The following is an 18,432-nucleotide window of genomic DNA, read 5'->3' as shown; positions in this document are numbered from 1 at the left end:
AACAGTGAGTTTGGATTCTCTTATATCAACCAAGGCTCGGGCGGTGCTCAAAAAGGTCCTTCCATGAATAATTGGGACTTGTTCATCTTCCTCCATGTCCAAAACAATGAAATCTGTGGGACAAACAAACTTGTCAACTTTAACTAATAAATATTCACAACTTCCTCTTGGAAAGGTCACCGTTTTGTTTGAAAAGTGGATGGCCATGCGGATTGGTCTTGGTTCTGAGAGGTTAAGCTTCTTGAAGAATGAATTGGGCATTAAGTTGACACTAGCTCCCGAACCGGCTAGAGCATGGCTTGTGGCTAGGTTTCCGAATTGGCAAGGAAGTGTTAAGCTTCCCAGATCACCATCTTCTTTGGTAGAATATTCAACATTGCAGTTGAATAGGTTTCATTTAGTACTACCTTAGATATTTCCTCCATCTTCTTTCGGTTTGTTAGGAGATCCTTTAGAAACTTTGCATACTTTGGCATTTGAGCTAAGGCTTAAATGAACGAAATAATGGTTTCAAGGGATTTGATGTGCTCTAGGAACTTCCGGTAGTCTTCAACATTTTTATCTTGTATTGCTCTAATGGGAAAGGGGAGCGATGGGCATTATGGCTTAACGGGTTGAACAGTTTTCTTTTCAGTTGTTCGCCACGTCGTGGTGACTGTTTAGAGTCTTTTTCTTCACTTGGTTCTTGCTTTTCCTACTCATTATCCGAGTCACTTCTGTTAATAGGAGTCAGATGCATAACAATTTTCCCACTTATAGTTGTAATGGCCTGGATGTAAGCTCCTTTCGGGTTTGGTTCGGTGTTTCCTGGAAGTGTGCCCGGTAATCTTTCGTTAAATTTCTTTGATAGTTGCCCAATTTGTTCTTCAGTGTTCTTGATTGCAGCTTGCTGATTTCTAAGTACTGCTTCAGTATCTTCGTGTCTCTTTTCTGATGCGATAGCAAAACGAGAAAGCATTGTCTCAAAATCGGGTTTCTTTTCAGGAGCCGGTTCCTCTCTTTAGTAAAATCCTCTTCCTTTTTGTTCAAACTTCTCTTCCTTGGCTTTCTTGTACTCATCATAAGGAACCACTTCTTTTTGGGATTTCTCCAGTCTTCATCATAACGATCACTTCTCGAATAGCAAGCTTGAGCCTTTCGGTTTCCATTTTCATCAAGATCACAATCTCTAGTTAAATGCGGCCCATTAAAGTTTTCACACCCCACTCGTATAGCATGGATTGTTTGATCCATTTTAGTCATCCTCTTATCCATGTTATGCAACATTGTTTAGACCGCTGCCATGTCATCTAAAGCACAATTCACGATTCCCCTAGTCATATCTTATCGAGGGTTATGATATTCTCTAGAATGTTTGGAGAATTCCTCGATTTGCTCCTTGTGATCACGGCTGGTTATTTCTTTGTGAGTGGCCCTTGAGAATCAAGAATTTGCCTAGTAGTGACGTTTACCCCATCATAGAAAATCGAGACCTCTTGTTGCATATTTAGATCATTTTGAGGACAGTTTCTAAGAAACCCCTTATAACGCTCCCATGCCTCATATAGTGACTCCCCCGCTTGTTGCTCAAAATTTGAAATAACCTTCTTCAACTTGGAAACTTTTGAAGGTGGGAAAAATTGTTGTATGAACTCTTCATGCATTTGTACCCATGTTGTTATTGTTCCTGGTAGGAGTGCCTTCAGCCAATCATTTGTTGCACCCTTAAGAGTAACGAGGAGCATTCTTAGCAAAGCTGTCTCGCATGGTATGTTAGGTATGTTGAAGTAGTCGGCGATGTTATTGACCTCATCAATGTTCTTGTAGGCGTCCTCATGGTGTTTCCCGTAGAAGGGTACGACTTTCAGTTGAGCAAGTATGCGTCCTTTCAATTCAAAGCTGGCTACGTTGGGAATTGTGGGTTGCACAAGTCCCGGTCCATTGTCTTCATCCATCCATCTCTTGTATGCCTCCATCTTCATGTTGGCAATGTTCGTCATGTTGGATTTTGGCTCGCTTTCAGTTTCGCTTACTTTGTCTAATTCTTGTTCGCTTTCTGGCTCGTAACCTGACTCCTTTTTTTAGGAGTCTTCTCAAAACTTTCGAATTCGCTTTCTAGAGTTCGTTTTCTTGATTTTCTGAGTTTGGTCGTCTTCTTCTTATGGAATTCTGACTAAGGATCGTCAAACAATGGTATGATTTGTGTCTTTGATCCTCAGGTCATAAACCACTAAAACTAAAACAAATGAAACGCGTAAAAAGAACAAAACAAAAAAAAAACCGAAACTGTTACGACAACACGACTTGGTGTTTATGACCACGACGTGGTAAGTTAAACAGAATAAAAAAACTAAATGAAAAATTAAAAGAAAACAGACAAAAAATTCCTAATAAAATAGCATATTCAAATTAACTAAGAATGGACCGTTCCCCGGCAACAGCGCCAAAAACATGATGTGTAAATAATTATGCACTAGTTAAACCTACTAATGTAACTAATTATTACTTCCTAAGGCAGTGTACCTTGTTGAAAATAGAATAGCACAATACTCGGGTATCAAGCACAAGGAATGGAATGTTTAGCCAATTTTATCTACTAACTACCTAAATTACTATTTAATTAAGAAAAATGGGTTTTCTCTAGTTTTGCAAGACTAGAAACTTAATTAACCAAACTAACTATTATCAACTAATGAAACAAAAACTAAATTAAAAGCAAGAAACACAAAAGACGATTTTAACCAATGTGATTGAGAGACTTTCGTTTAGCTTCGATATACTTGCTACTATGGTTGATTTATGGAAGTTAAATGGATTAATGCTTTGTTGGTTACCGATTCCTAAGATGACCAAGTTAATGTTCACTAACTTAATCATTTAACAAATAAGTTCATTCATATGGTGATCAGGCGAATAAACTAACAAATTCACTAGTGTTTGGTTCGAGTTAAATTAGGCTTATAACTGATTGATTAATTTGGTTTATCAAATCAATTCAATATATGATTGGTCGTCATATATTAGCTCCTAAAATTATTTACCCACTTTTCTATTTAAACTTAGCAATAAACTATTAAAAGTAGTTCTCATAAGCATAGAATGTTCTTTAATAAGCTAAAGTAACAAATAATCAACTATACATCATCCAAACCATAAATAAAACCATAAAAAGTCAAGCAATCTAATCTAAACGAAAGTCATAGTTTTTTATCCCATGATTTCAGCCAGTAAACACAGAGAAAAACGAAATTCAACTTAGCATTCATGATTAAACTTCAGAAGAAAAACGTAATCGGAAGTTGTATTGCCTCAAATCTCTCAAATCCAAGATATGATCAACCGTCTGCAAGTCCAAGCTTCAAAGGGTGTTCTTGGCCTTCAAAAGACGATAATAGCTCTAGAAAAAGTTGAGTTTTTGGAGGATTATGACTTCTATATATAGTTTTCCCGAATCCTGATCACCACGACGTAGTAATTCCACCACGTTGTGGCCTTTGTGTTTATCCTGTATTCAACAAGTCTTCTAGATCCATTGGGGAAATCCAAAACGCCACGTCATGAGAATGTCACCACGACGCCGTAAGTGTATTTTTCTTCATTTTAGCCTTGATCGAAATTCCTAGCTTCCAACTTGCTTTTCGCTCCGAGCATGTCGTTTACCCCTACAACACATCATGCAATAGATTAAGTACCTTTTGTTCTATAATGGCATAAAATGGCTAAAAGTAATAAGATATGATGTAAAATATATGTATAGGTATGCACATATCATTCATCAACACCCAAAAACCAAGTGGGTTCACAGGCTCCAAAGGTTGTCATTCTAAAACACTTTATGGTTGTTTTTAATATCATTCTAACATCTATAAATATATCCTAGATGGTTTGGTTTTGTTATAAACTCAAAAATAAACTTGTTATTTTTAACGCTTACGTTGACCAATTTTTATGAAAAACACACTTATATTTTGTATCAAAACTCATCAGTGGTATCAAAGTCGTCTTTTATATGTTAGATGATTTTTTATGTTTGATAATCTTTGGGTTTTGGAAAAAAATACATGGATTTCTTTTGATTAAGAAAAATTCATATTTGTCTTCTTTGGCAACTTCTTGGATAAAATCGTTTATTTTTATATATAACCATTTTTCATGCATTTTGGTTATATAAAAGTTGTCTTAGAAAAAACAAAGAGTTGTTTGCTATAATATTTGATATGTTGTTGTGTATAAACAAGTCATTTGGATATTTTTGTTGTGTTCGGTTGATATTTATTTATTCATAAGATGTAATAGATAGATAGGTATTTTTTTCATTTGTTGATTTGTTGGAATAAATTAGTTAGACTATTTGTATTTCTTTTTAAATGTAACAAGATGAAGAAATGAACTCCTTGAACATGGCTTTACCACTTGAGACTATAATCCCAACCATGAGCTTCTACTCTTGGTTTTGGGCTTAATTATAGTCTTAATGATTTAAGTGTTCCAATCTTCACAACATGAAGACTTGAAGTTGTTTTGAAAGCAAGAGTTGACTTGGAAAGTGGGAGCTTGAATACCTTTTGAAGTGTCCCTTAAGTTCTTTAAGAAAGACCTAATAATTCCTGTGATAGCTCACAAGAATTATTACTAGACATGGCTTGGTTTATACATATTTTAATGCATGCATGTGATGTTTATTTTTATGTTATTGTATGTTATTTTTATGTATGAAAATGAGTTTTACATTTCAAATAACATTTTAACATAAGATAATATTAGTTGGAGTTTGAGTAAAAAATATTTAAAAGATAATATAAGATGTTTGTAAATACATATTTATAAAAAGGTTTTTACCGGTTACCGGTTTACCGGTTTTAAATCGAATTTTTTTGTTAAAATAGTTTTATTGTAAAACTTATAAATAGCCAACTTTAAAATATTTAAAATTGTATAAAAGATTTTTAAACATTATATAAACTTCATGTCTTTATAATAAATAAGGAGTTTCTATTCAAAAGACTAAAATCGGTTTATATCATTATAACGGCAAATAATAAAACTAGTGATTGTTTTTGCATCAAAACTTAATATATGAGATTGCTATTTTTTTAAACATAACGCAACATGTTGATATTATTTTTATGCATGCTAAATGAGCTATTACCAAACAACATATAGATATAATTCTGATTTAAATATGTATAAAACCTCATACCCAAACATACCCACCCTAATCGATCCTCACAGACCCTAGTCCACGATTATCAGGAAGATAAATCGTTTAGAAAGGACTTAACTACACCGCTAGGGGCTTCCTTCATTGGTAAAAGTCATAAAGGCACTCATGCCATCAGATTATTTGATGAAATCATGTTCATAAAAAGGGACTATGCACTCACTTGATAAGCGTGGATGCCTCGGAATTTACGCAGAACTTCGCCTTAGTATTTTAGCTTTTCTTTTTATGTGACCTAGGTTCAGATCATTAAATCATAGTTTTATATTTCTGGCGACTAATAATAGTCTAGATTCCTCACTAATCCCAATGTCTAAATCATGATCTGTCAATTAAGGAATAACCAGGTAGGATCATATCGGAGGTAGGGTCTGTTTGGTATACAGAGTATACTGTTTGGAAATCCCACTTTAAACACCTCATTAAATCCAGCCTAGACATCACTCCCGTAAGTAGATCAATCATTATAATCACTTGGAATTACTGATAAATCTTATTTATAGATTCATAATAATGACTATGAATATAAATATAAGTTCCACTAAAAGCGATATAAGTGTAGCTTAAGTTACAGAGATTTTCTTGCAGAAGTCCGGAAATTGCACTGGCAGAATCCCGACTCGAGAGCTTCCACTTGTCAGGCTCTCACGGAGTCTAGAGCTTTGCTAAATTACCCTCAACACTAAGAAATTTCGGAACTAAAACTCAGAGAATCATGATGGGAGGTTTGGAGAGGTGTGAGGAACAAATTAGGCATTCAACCTATTTATAGCAAGTGTGCACGCCGTGCACCATAGATGTGCGTCATGCATCTTGTCGAGGGTGGTGATGGGGCTTCAGTTGGAGGGTGACACGTGGCAAAAACCTTATGGGCCATGTCTTCTTGTCAGTGCACATCGTGCGCCGCACGTGCTTAGGCGCGCCCGAAATTTAAATATTTTGAGAAATCGTATCTTCTTCATACGAACTTCGTTGTCGACGTTCTTTATATCCACGCGTAGCTATCGACGAGATCTGCAACTTTCATTTAGACTCCGTCGGATAATGCTCACTTTATTTTTAATGTTATATTGTTAACGGTCTTAGACCGACTCTCTTATACTATATCCGTTCTCGACTGTCATTATATCGACAGATAGTATTGACGAGATCTTCGACTCTTGTCTAGATTGTTTTTCTTAACAATCGACCGATTTGAACTTCGGTTTATGTGCTAACACAGCTACGTTAAAAACTTCAAAAAATCATAACTTCCTCATATGAACTCAGATTTAGGCTTTCTCTATATGCACGAGTTTGCTTTTACGATTACTACTACTTTTGTGTAGATTATCTTCCCTAAAAAAAATCTTCCATTGAAAGCATCTATTTATCGCCATGAGGAATAATTATCCTATTATCTTTTAATCACCTAGCTCTATCTTGCGGGTGTTACAATAATTAAGCCTAAAACCAAGAGTAAAAGCTCAAGGCTGGGATTATAGTCTCAAGTGGTTAAGACATCCTCAAAGGTGGTCATTTATTCAACTTGTTACATTTAATGAAAATAGGATAAAACTAGTCTAACTAATTTATTACATGCAAAATAAACAAATGAAAAAAAAATACTTATTTATCTATTACATCTTATGAATAAATAGATATTAACCAAACACAACGCAATGGTCATAATTGCTTGTTTATGCACAACATCATATGAAATATACAAACAAACACTTTGTTTTTCTAAGACAACTTTATGCAACCGAAGGCATGAAAAACTTGGTTACATAAAAAATAACAATTATAAAAAACTACAAGCTGCCATAGAAAATATATTTGGTGATTTCTTTGCCAAAAGAAATACCAAACATCTTTTCCAAAAACAAAGGATGTCATACATTTAAATAAATCTTTCTAACATGTGAAAACACTTTTAACGACAAACTAAAGACTTTTAAAACAACTAGTTTATTTTTAGATCATTTTGACAAAACAACCAAGAGGATCCAATTACATAAACTAGAAATATTATGACAACCATAGGATGTTAAGAACTACAACCTTTGAAGACTTTGGTCCCACTTGTATTTGGGAATTTGATGAAGATGGCAAACACTCAAGATAGAGTTTCTCTATAATATATCCACCAACAAGATTAAGCCACTAAGAATGCTAGTTCTCTATTTAAAAAGTACTTCTTAAGCATTTAAGTACTTATCACAAATAAGAACTAAAGGATAAGCGTTTCTAAGAACCAAATTATTCACTTAACTTTAAAAGACAAGAAGAGATGGAGAGGGAATGAACCTACGGCTCATGAGGAGAAAGAGATAAAGAAATTTCCAAAAACTAGCCTTAAATGAAAGCCCTGGGTCTCCTTTTATAGTTATATGCAAGTATCATGCACCATACTCTCATAAATGAAAGAATTAGCTAAAGGAAAGAGTCTTGGATGTGTAAGAGGTTTCTTTACAAGAAACATCACCATCATCATGACAACCTATGACTTTGACAAGAGAAAGTCAAAGAATTGGTGTCTTGCACTCTTTATTTTATATAAGCATGTATATCTTTTATTTATAAAAACTAGCTTTATATAAATGGACTCCAAAGGGTCCAAAAAGATGTGCACAACATATAAATCATACATTATGCGTTACTAGTTTGTTTTCTCACTTAGAAAATATTATTTCCATAAATAATAATTATTTGTTAGTTAATTACAAGAGTTGAATTTATTTATTAATAATCAAATTACTAACAAATATTCAATAAGTGACAACTTGCTAAAGATGTGACCCTATAGGATCATATTTTATTGGCAAACATCATTTGAAAATGATTCTTGAGCATATAGATCCAATATTTTCCACACTTGAAGCACCAAAATGCACGACATGCACCCTTGTGCGTCTTCCTACAATTTTCACAACAACCATGGCTCCTTTGTCCTTGTTCGATCTCCACCGACGGCACATACTCTTCCTTTTATCTATTATTGAACTCCTCCCACGTCACGACCTCCAGCTCGGCCACAACAATAGACTGATCAATCAAGACCCAACAATCCTTTGTTATATGGTGTAGAAGGTTAAGAGTGAACCAGACCTTTTTTCATATGGGTGACATACAGACATGTCATAGTAAGTGATATCCCTATCCCTCAGTTGTCCAGCTCCACCAGCAGTTTCATACTTGTCGTCGAAAACCTCGATTAACTCCTCCTTCAATATCGCAACCAAAACTGGTACCACCTCTAATAATTCCCATGAGACCTCCAAAGCAATCAAATCATGCAGGTCTGAATCACCTTGACCTGATTCCCTTTGCCCAAACAGGCTTGATCCTGAACCACTCCCTGCTTGTCTGGCACTTTGCAACCGCATAAATAAATGAAACTTATTACAATGACTGCATAGTGTTATCCTACACTATTCATCTATCTACAGGCTCCTTAGTGATGGGTTTTGATACATAAAAATAGTTCATAAAAACCGGGCAACGGAAGCTATAAAATTTACTATAAATTTTCGAGTATATTTTCAAAACAAAACCACCAAGGATCCTTTTAAAGAGGTTAGAATGATATCAAAACCAACCGTATGGTGTTTTAGAATGACACCATTTGGAGCCTTTGGACCCTCTTGGATTTGGGGTGTTGAAGATGGGAAGAACATGAAGGTTAAACTTCTCTACAAGTATCCACCACTAAGATTAAGGTGCCAAGAATTGCTAGATTCATTCTTGTATGCTTAGTTCTTTAAGCCTTAAGTTCTTAACAAATAAGCACTAAAGGAAGACACAAAGTAAGCACCAACTCCTCATACTTGAATTAAAAAGATGAGAGGAAGATGATGCATGACAAGTTACTGCTTTTGGAGAATTTTTAGAGCAAAAAGAACTAGCAACTTTCATCTAAGAGAGTCCCTTATGTATTCCATGCTAGGTAAAGTCAACCCCAATATAATATTGCAAAGTATTATAAATCATAAAGGTAAGGGAGACAAAGCATGGAGGTTGAAAAGCAACCTCCACACTCTCTTAAACTTATGCCCATAAGTCCTATAATGAAACAAAATATATTTGCTAGTTTCTATATTCAACAAACCTAATTAACCACTTAAGTCATGGTTAGCCAAAGTATCAAAAAACTTTGTAAAATACTTGTTTATCATACCATATGATATAATTAATAACTATTTTTTCTGTTTCTTTTATTATTATTTTCATAAACAAATTCTCCAACTAAATACAAGATTCGAATTTATTCATTAATAATCAAATACTTAATAAATATTCGATAAGTACCAACTTGATTAAGATGGGACCATATAGGATCATAAGTTATTAGCAATATCAGTCAATAATGATTCTTAAGCATATAGAACCAAAACTTAAAACCCTTATGACCCTTCCTGGTTCAAGTTGATGGGTTTTAGGCATAACAAAACAAACTTAAAACTCTTAAGTGTGCATGCAACCTAAAACAAGATCTATGTTTTCACTATTGAAACTATAACTATGAACATCCAAATAAGAACCCTAGAAACCCTAGGTAATTTTCGAAAATTACTAAAGAGAAGGATTAGGGTTACATACCTTTTAGTTGTTATAGCAAACAACTAGAAATCCTCTTGTTGATCTTTTGGAATCAAGCACCACAGGCGTCCTGCCTTTAATGGTTCACACCCAACACAAACAATAAGGAGATTATGGAGAGAGGAGGAAGGAGGATGAAATTTCGGCCTAGCTCTCTAAGAGTATGAGTGGCTGAAATTGCAAGGCATATGGTCCTTTATATAATGGTACAAGGATGTCCTGGATAAACCTAATCTGAATATAATAATAGTATTTCAAATTGGTAATTATCCAACTTCATATTTATCCACATGGGATAATCTAGAAGCCCTATATTATCCCCTAGAAACCGTCCACCCTCTTGGTGGAAGGTTTTGGAGCCTTTTTCTCAACTATTAAAAAATTGCACTTCAGACCATGCACTTTTAATTAATTCCATTAACCCCGAAATTAATTCCAGTTAATTTCTGATTAATTATTAATTAAATATTACTATTTCTAATTAATATATTATTCTCATAATATATTAATAAATTATTTATTTGAATTTATTAATCAAATAATAAATCAACTCTCTCTCCAAAAATCATATTGTCCGGTTGCTAGATTTGAGGGCAACCCAAAAGGATTGTGCTACTATCAATTCAAGGTTATACCAATTATAGTTATGGGCTTAGACACCTAATCCAACACAAGTTTGTATCATATGCTTCAGGTAGTATGGACCCATACTACCTTTCACACCTATCGGTACTTGTCGCAAGAATTGCCCCAAAGTTCCCAAGTTTCTCCCTTATGGCCACTATCAGGCATTTTATCATACATCTACGTGTCTACACACATACCACTAATCTTCCTGGACACTCTATAATTCCCCATCACTCTCATGGCAAACAAAATTTCTGCTAATATCGATGGGTCGTCTCATGAATGCACAGTCGTACGTAGTCAAGAACAAGATATACATTTGAATAAATCACCTTACCCTAAGGTAACAACCAAACAATGAACATGCAATAAGTCCAAATCAAGAATTTTATGGCTATCTAATTCTAACTATATAAAACCTTTAAAGCATTCACTTAACAACCTATTAATATTAACATAAACCTCAATTAGAAAATAACAACCAATACATAAGCCAGGGGATTATCCGTAAGATTCAGCTTTGCGAGGTGTGTTTTCCTTTGTGTGAACGGCTCTAAGGCACCAATGTCGGCTCATATATGTATGCATGTATGATTGTATGTTCCGGACTACAGTTCGATATCGGGCGGTGCCCGAGGAATATTTATATGTATGTTTCCGGACTATGGTCCGATGTCGGGCGGTGCCCGAGGAAGGTATGCATTTTTAGTTATACTTGTTGTCTTTGTGATACTTGTATGTGCCTGGTAGGGAGGTGAGTGTGGGCGGGGTCTCGTATCTCATCACTAGCTGAGTGTGGACGAGGTTCCATATCTCATCATTAGCAGAGTAGGGGCGGGGCCCATGACAGGCGAGGCCTTAGGACTGGAGCATATAGTACTGTGTATGATTCTTTATGTGCTAGTAGGATTATATGATATTGTTTGTATGTGTATAGCGGGCGAGGCCCAGAGATAGGCGGGGCTTGGAAGAAACATATATGTATACCGAGCGGGGCTTGATGCCAGACAAGGCCTGATGCCAGGCGGGGCCTGATGTCGGACACTGTCCGATGCCGGGAGGGGCTCGATGTAGGGGCGGCGGCCCAGTATATGCCATTATGTGTATGGTATGTGGTATGTTGGGGAACTCACTAAGCTTCATGCTTACAGTTTTCAGTTTTGGTTTCAGGTACTTCCAGTTGCAAAGGGAAGAGCTCGGGATGACTGCATTGCACACACCATGATGTTTAGCCTGGGATGTTTACTATGATGTTTTGATTTGGAAACTCTCATAATAATGTTTTGAAATACTTTGACTCGTGTTTTGATGAAATGGTTTGATAACTATGGTTTTATTAAATAATTAAAAATGAAATTTTTGGACCGTATTTTTGGGATGTTTCAAGTTGGTATCAGAGCCTTGGTTTGATGGATTCGGACATACTCTCGGGTGTGTCTGGACTCAAACTGAGGACTTGGTATAAAAATTTTCAAAAAAAAAAAGAAAGAAAAGAAAAGAAAACCATTTTTATAAAAGGATTTTGAAAACAGAAAAAGGGTGTGGTGCATGCAATTAGTCGAGCTCAAGTAAGTTCTCCCAAATTACCCATACAAGTTTGTTATGTTATGATATGATTATGAGAACTGCATGCTAGATTAGGGCTAAGGATCTAGGAATGATGCCTTGTATGTCTATTATATGTGTATGAGAACTGCATGCTAGATTAGGGCTAAGGATCTAGGAATGATGCCTTATATGCCTATCGTATGAGCTTATTGAACTATATGCTAGTACTGGTTAGTCAGTAATATGATGGCCTGATTTGGATATTCTTGGTTTTGGTTACTCAATGCTCGAATGCTGCTTGCTTTGTGCTTTTAGGAGTTCTAGTTATCTTTAACTAACTAGTAAACGAATATGTTAAGTTACATATTACGAGGACTAAATAATTTCAGAAGGTTAGGTTAGCCCTATTTCGCAGCTCTCGTTTGAGTCTAACCGTTGTAGGGAGAGACCTCTCATTCAAAGAATAATCTGGTCTTAGTGATATGTAATGGTATTCGCGAGCTAGTTAAGGAGAAATAGCAGGGACTTCTTATGCAGCTGATGGCGGAGAGAGGGTCAGGGGTTACCCTAGGGCAAGCCTACGATGATATTAGTGATGGGAACAGTAGTAGTGAAAGGGATTTGGTGGAGTGAAGGCAATTCTTGAGGAAAGTACGGATAGATGTGGAAGGTAGTATGGGCCCGTACTACTGAAAGCAGAGGATCCGTACTCGATTCAAGAAGGGCTGAGATAAAGCCAGGAAACTTGTAGTGTGTGTGTGTGATCTCTCAATAGTGACGAGTATTATGATGGTTGTTATGATATGTTGCAGCATGGTGACGCTACGTACTAGACTAGTTGGTGGTTATGGCGCCGGCGAGGGATCAGGCTCGGGTTCAGGAGTCGGGCAGCTCGATGAGCAGATGAGAGAGATTATTTCAGCTGAGGTTACATGCAGTATCTTTGACCAGACTCCTGTGATTTTCGGTACGGTCAAGGAGGGTATCTTAGAGATTTTAGACGAGAGATTGGGTGCATTCCGCACTGAGATGGCGGCCATGATTGGGACGCACACGTCGACATTCAGGGAGTTTAGAGCTTGTGGAGCTCCGGGACTATCATGGGGCTAGGGACCCCATTGCTAGCAGTCGGTGGTTTGCAGATATCGCCAACGCTTTTCGTACTAGCCGGTGTCCCGAGGGGGATAAGGTCCGACTCGCCTCCTGTCTTCTGAAGGACAGAGCACGTTATTGGTGGGAGGAGGTTGGACATGATATTGGACATGATGAAGTTATTGGTGCGATGACATGGATTGACTTCTCGGACAGGTTCAGGGCCGAGTTTGCACCAGTGATTGAGGTGCAGCAGCTGGCACGGGAGTTCCAGGACCTCCAGCAGACTACTGAGACGGTGGCTGATATCACCGCTAAGTTCATGGAGAGGACTATTCCTGTTCTGCAGTATGTGGTGGACGAGGAGATGAAGAAGGCTCGGTACCACAAGATACTGAGGAGCGACATCAAACAGTTTTGAGTCGGTCCGGCTGCAAGACGCTGGAGGATATGATCACTCAAGCCAGGGAGAAGGAGATCGACTTGTAGGCGGAGAGGAAGAGGAAGCCAGATGACGTTCAGACATCGACATGATCGGGCAAGAGGGCCAAGACATCGGATTCTAGATTGAGGGGTCGTTAGGACCGTAGCCGTTGTGGCAAGTGCGGCAGGACACACGAGGGTGCGTGTAGGAGTGGCAATGGTGGTGATTCGGGCTGCTTCAAGTGCGGTCGGATCGGTCATTATAGCAGGGATTGTACTGCTACCACCACCTAGGGATCAGACCTGGTCTGCTTTGATTGCAGTCAGCGGGGCTACAAGAAGGCCCAATGTCCGAGTTTGGCTACAGTGGGACAGGTGATGGCACCTGCCCCGCGACATTGAGGATCACCGACGGTCGGTAGGGCCAGGCAGAGGCGCCTGCGGCGAGGAGCAGGGCTTTCCAGCTGACTACAGAGGAGGCGCGAGCGACTTCCGATATTGCAGATGTGTATCGTTTACCTTCTTATCAGTTTTTATTTATGATTTTATTGCTATTGTCTTGCATCGGTATGAGTAAGTGTATCTTAGAGTTATATTTTCTGCTTATGTTCGGATTATATGCCATTTGCATACCATGAAACTTAGAGTAGTAATTCCTGGTCGCCTCCGTATATAGTAGGTTCCCATGATGCGGTAGCTGTAGCAAGTGTAATTGGAACTCGGGCAGTGTTCCGTTATGGTTGTACTGCTTTAATGATCGGATAGTATTGGAACACTAACAGTGGTAAGCGTTGATTTCCAGCAGATTGGTCATTGGATGGTAAGAAGGATTGGGAATCCTTTCTAGTCTTGTGTGTTGTGAAATGTTAGTTGAATCAAAGTGGGGGAGAATCATTGGGTATTCAGGAACAGGATTAGGTATGAAACTAGGATGAGTTCGCATTCCCACTGGGGAGGAAGACGGCCCAAGTGGCTGTTAGGATTGAGGAGTGGTGAGTTGAGAGTTTGGGAAACTTCCCAACGTTGGGTTCGTGTATTCTGGGTGTGATAGCTGGTATTGGGAAACCAGGTTGGGGAATTCTCGTTAGGACGTGAGTTCGGTCAGGATGTTAGGTCATGTGTGCTCGATAAGGATGTGTTCGGGTTGGTAATTAGCAGATGAGAAAGTATGGGAAGTGTTGTAAGACTGCTGAATAGCCGTAGCATACACTAGCGGTCAGATAGCGGGGGGAAAAGTATAGTACGACTGCGGGGCAATCGTAGCATTCTTCATGTGGTCAGATAGTGTGAGGAAGTGTTGTTAGATACGGAATAAGCCGTAGCATTCACAGATTCAGTCAGATAAGCTAGGCCCAGTTGGGTCAGATCGTAGGGTCGTGGACAGATCACAACATGATAGGAATCAGGAAAGGATAGGTCGATGGGATTCGAGGTGGAGTTGGACCGGTGTAGCCCTAGATAGGTGAGACCTGTGGGCAAGGCCACTCCGTAGTATGGTTTTGGTGAGACCCGTGGGCGAGGCCCGTGTGCTTATAGCAATGCAGGTGAGACCTCGCAAAGACTATTGGGTCAAGGTATGGGATCGAGGATCCTAGGATTTATAGAGCCAAGAGTGGCAATGTAGATATGGTGGTTTTGATAGCTGAAGTTTTCTTTGGAAGTCGTTGACAACAGCTGAGAGGTTGTTCATTGGTTTAGTAACCGGTTGGAATCCGGTATTTCCAGATTGTGGATAGAGAATTTGGGACCTGGGAGGTCTCGGCTCATTCGGACAGTGGATAAGAGGCACCGAGATGTTCGAGCAGTAGTGATGTGAGGATTTTTGTGTGTGTGGGAGTAGCATGTGGATCGAAAGTGATAAGACACTTGCAGCGGGATTAATAATCTCAGAGTAATTGATTTGACCCTGTTGCGCAGCTCTCTTCCGAGTCTAACCATTTCAGGGATGAATCTTCTACTCGAAGGATTATCTGAGCCTTCTGTCAAGTATAATTATCCTTCATATGGTTATGCGTGGGCAGTCTGTCAGGGAGACAGATCAGTATGGGATTCAGACTCTAAGGAGGAAAAAGTAGTTCGCGGAAGCTCGAAGTTCGCTTTCTTTAGGATGGAGGTTTGGTTTGGTTCTCGGTTGTTTTTAGAAGATTGTTTTACACGTAGAATCATCGGTTGCATTCCTCAGATCATTGTTGGGATATGGGTGTTAGTAAGGAGAGATTTCGAGGATGAAATCTAATTTAAGTGGGGGAAAGTTGTAATACCTGGTTCTACAAGTGCTTCGTTGCTAGGGGCTGCTGCCCAATCATCAGTTGTCATAGGGTTAGGGCCTTGGGAAAGGAATTATTTGGCCCATTTTGGATGCGAGTGTTAAGGTATACGTGATCCAGGTGTCTGATTGGGTATTCGGAGGCCAAGGGTATAATTGTAATTTATCATCTCAGTGTTCTAGGGATTTGGGTTCTTGTTCTGGAATTTTTAGGTAGTGAGGAGTTGTTAGAAGCGTACGTCTTCTCGACACCTTTTCGTGGATATAAAGTTCGTCGGAAACGGACTTAGAACGAAGAAGTTATAGCACTTTGAAGTTATTGACAATTTTAGCCCCTAATGGGAATGTTTGGCAGATAAGTCCCATGCATGCAAGGGATGCATGCACGTGTCTGGCTGGGAACGCCCAGCGTAAGCTGGTTTACACCCAGCGTATAAAGTAAAATGGTCGCGGGTGCTTTGTGAGTACATCGGGCGTACTAAGAGGTGTACTCCCTTCAGACTAAAACCCTAAATTTTAAGGTATGCCAATATAAAAGGAATAAGATGCCTCAATGGTCAGCCTCCCTTTCACCCTAAATCTACTACCACGAAACCCTAATCCTTCCTTGAGTGATTTTGGAGCTTCGAAGGCCATTAGAAGAGCATTTTAGAGCTTTAGAAGAAGGTGTTCATTCTTGAAGACTTACTGGAGAAGATAGAGTTTTTGATCCAGAACTACACCAGCTTTTGGCTCTCATTTGAGGTATAAAGTTCTAAACTTAATGGTTATTCTCTTAGATTTCTTTTAGGATGAGTTTATGGACTCATTTGGTCCCATGGGTGAAGTCCCTTGTATCCATGTCGTTTTTGGAACCTAGAGTTGTCACTCTCAGTGTTATTTGAGTTCTAGAATCAGAAAGTTGTCATCTTGAAGGTCTTAATGGGTTCATAGATGAGTTAAGGTCACTTTCATGGAACTAGAATACCATTTTTGGAGTTTGGGCTCATTTGGGGCATGTAAGTCACCAAGTCAGTGACTGTATGGATTTAGACGTTAAGATGAACTCAGATCTTTAGATCTGTGTTTTGGACCATTGACTAGAAGCATTAAGTGCTTTATAGAAAAAAGGGCTTGACAGGGGAGTACGTTGGGTGTACAAGCCGGTACACGCAACGTACAAGTCACAAACCCAGTACGCGCTGTGTACAGCTGAGTACGCCTCGCGTACTCAGTCAGAGTGGGGTTCGCACAAGTGGGCCTCGGTTTGGGCCATTCATTGGACTTGGATACTTTGGGCCTTAGTGGGACATCTAGGATTTAACGTTTGGACTTGAGAAGCATTAGTGGGCCATTGGTTGGGGCCCATATGAAGGGATTGGGCCCAATTGGAAATTGGGCCAAATATTGGGCCTTGTAAGAGTGTTTACCTTTTTGGCCAAGGGTTGAGTAGAGTCCATCTTTGAACAAGAGTATGTAAGGGGTAGAATGGTCTTTTAGCCCAGTAAGGACTTATGGGTAAGTTATGAGAATCCCGAACTTAATTGTTTATATGATGACTAGCAGCTCGGGGAGCCGCAAGATCAACAGTTCGGGGATTTTCCAGCTAGCAGCCAGGGGATTATCCATAAGATTCAGCTTTGCGAGGTGAGTTTTCCTTTGTGTGAACAGCTCTAAGGCACCAATGTCGGCTCATATATGTATGCATGTATGATTGTATGTTCCAGACTACGGTCCGATGTTGGGCGGTGCCCGAGGAATGTTTATATGTATGTTTCCGGACTACGGTCCGGTGTTGGGCGGTGCCCGAGGAAGGTATGCATTTTTAGTTATACTTGTTGTCTTTGTGATACTTGTATGTGCCTGGTAGGGAGGTGAGTGTGGGCGGGGTCCCGTATCTCATCACTAGCTGAGTGTGGACGGGGTTCCATATCTCATCATTAGCAGAGTAGGGGCAGTGGCCCATGACAGGCGAGGCCTTAGGACTGGAGCATATAGTACTGTGTATGATTCTTTATGTGCTAGTAGGATTATATGATATTGTTTGTATGTGTATAGCGGGCGAGGCCCAGAGATAGGCGGGGCCTGGAAGAAACATATCTGTATACTGAGCGGGGCTCGATGCCAGGCGAGGCCTGATGCCAGGCGGGGCCTGATGTCGGACACTGTCTGATGTCGGGCGGGGCCCGATGTAGGGGTGGGGGCCCAGTATATGCGATTATGTGTATGGTATGTGGTAGGTTGGGGAACTCACTAAGCTTCGTGCTTACAGTTTTCAATTTTGGTTTCAGGTACTTCCAGTTGCAAAGGGAAGAGCTCGGGATGACTGCATTGCACACACCATGATGTTTAGCCTGCGATGTTTACTCTGATGTTTTGATTTGGAAACTCTGATAATAATGTTTGGAAATACTTTGACTTATGTTTTGATGAAATGGTTTGATAACTATGGTTTTATTAAATAATTAAAAATGAAATTTTTGGACCGAATTTTTGGGATGTTTCACATAAAATCAACAAAAGTCTCAAAGCTTAGTGAGTTCCCGAATTTTTGGGACGTTTCACATAAAATCAGCATAAGTCTCGGGATGACTGCATTGCACCCTTTCCTTTCTCACCAAAGCTACCTGAAAAACATTTAACCTTAAAATGTAAGCACAAAGCTTAGTGAGTTCCCGAATATATGACATATTTCATCACACATACAATGAAAACC

At 38.9% G+C, this 18,432-nt stretch overlaps 1 non-coding gene across 1 annotated transcript; it reads left to right on the top strand.

Annotated features, from left to right (window-relative positions):
• Window positions 1-1,488: 1,488 nt before the first annotated feature.
• LOC145110228 (small nucleolar RNA R71) lies at window positions 1,489-1,595 on the top strand. Its single transcript, XR_013709608.1, has one exon. It is a non-coding gene; the product is annotated as a small nucleolar RNA R71 (small nucleolar RNA).
• The last annotated feature ends 16,837 nt before the right edge of the window (window positions 1,596-18,432 follow it).

This window comes from Lactuca virosa, chromosome 4, assembly GCF_052849685.1.
Source record: "Lactuca virosa cultivar CGN04683 chromosome 4, Lactuca_virosa_CGN04683_v6, whole genome shotgun sequence".
NCBI lineage: Eukaryota > Viridiplantae > Streptophyta > Magnoliopsida > Asterales > Asteraceae > Lactuca > Lactuca virosa.
Note: the sequence above shows the minus strand (reverse complement) of the source record. Positions and strands in the feature narration are given on the sequence as shown.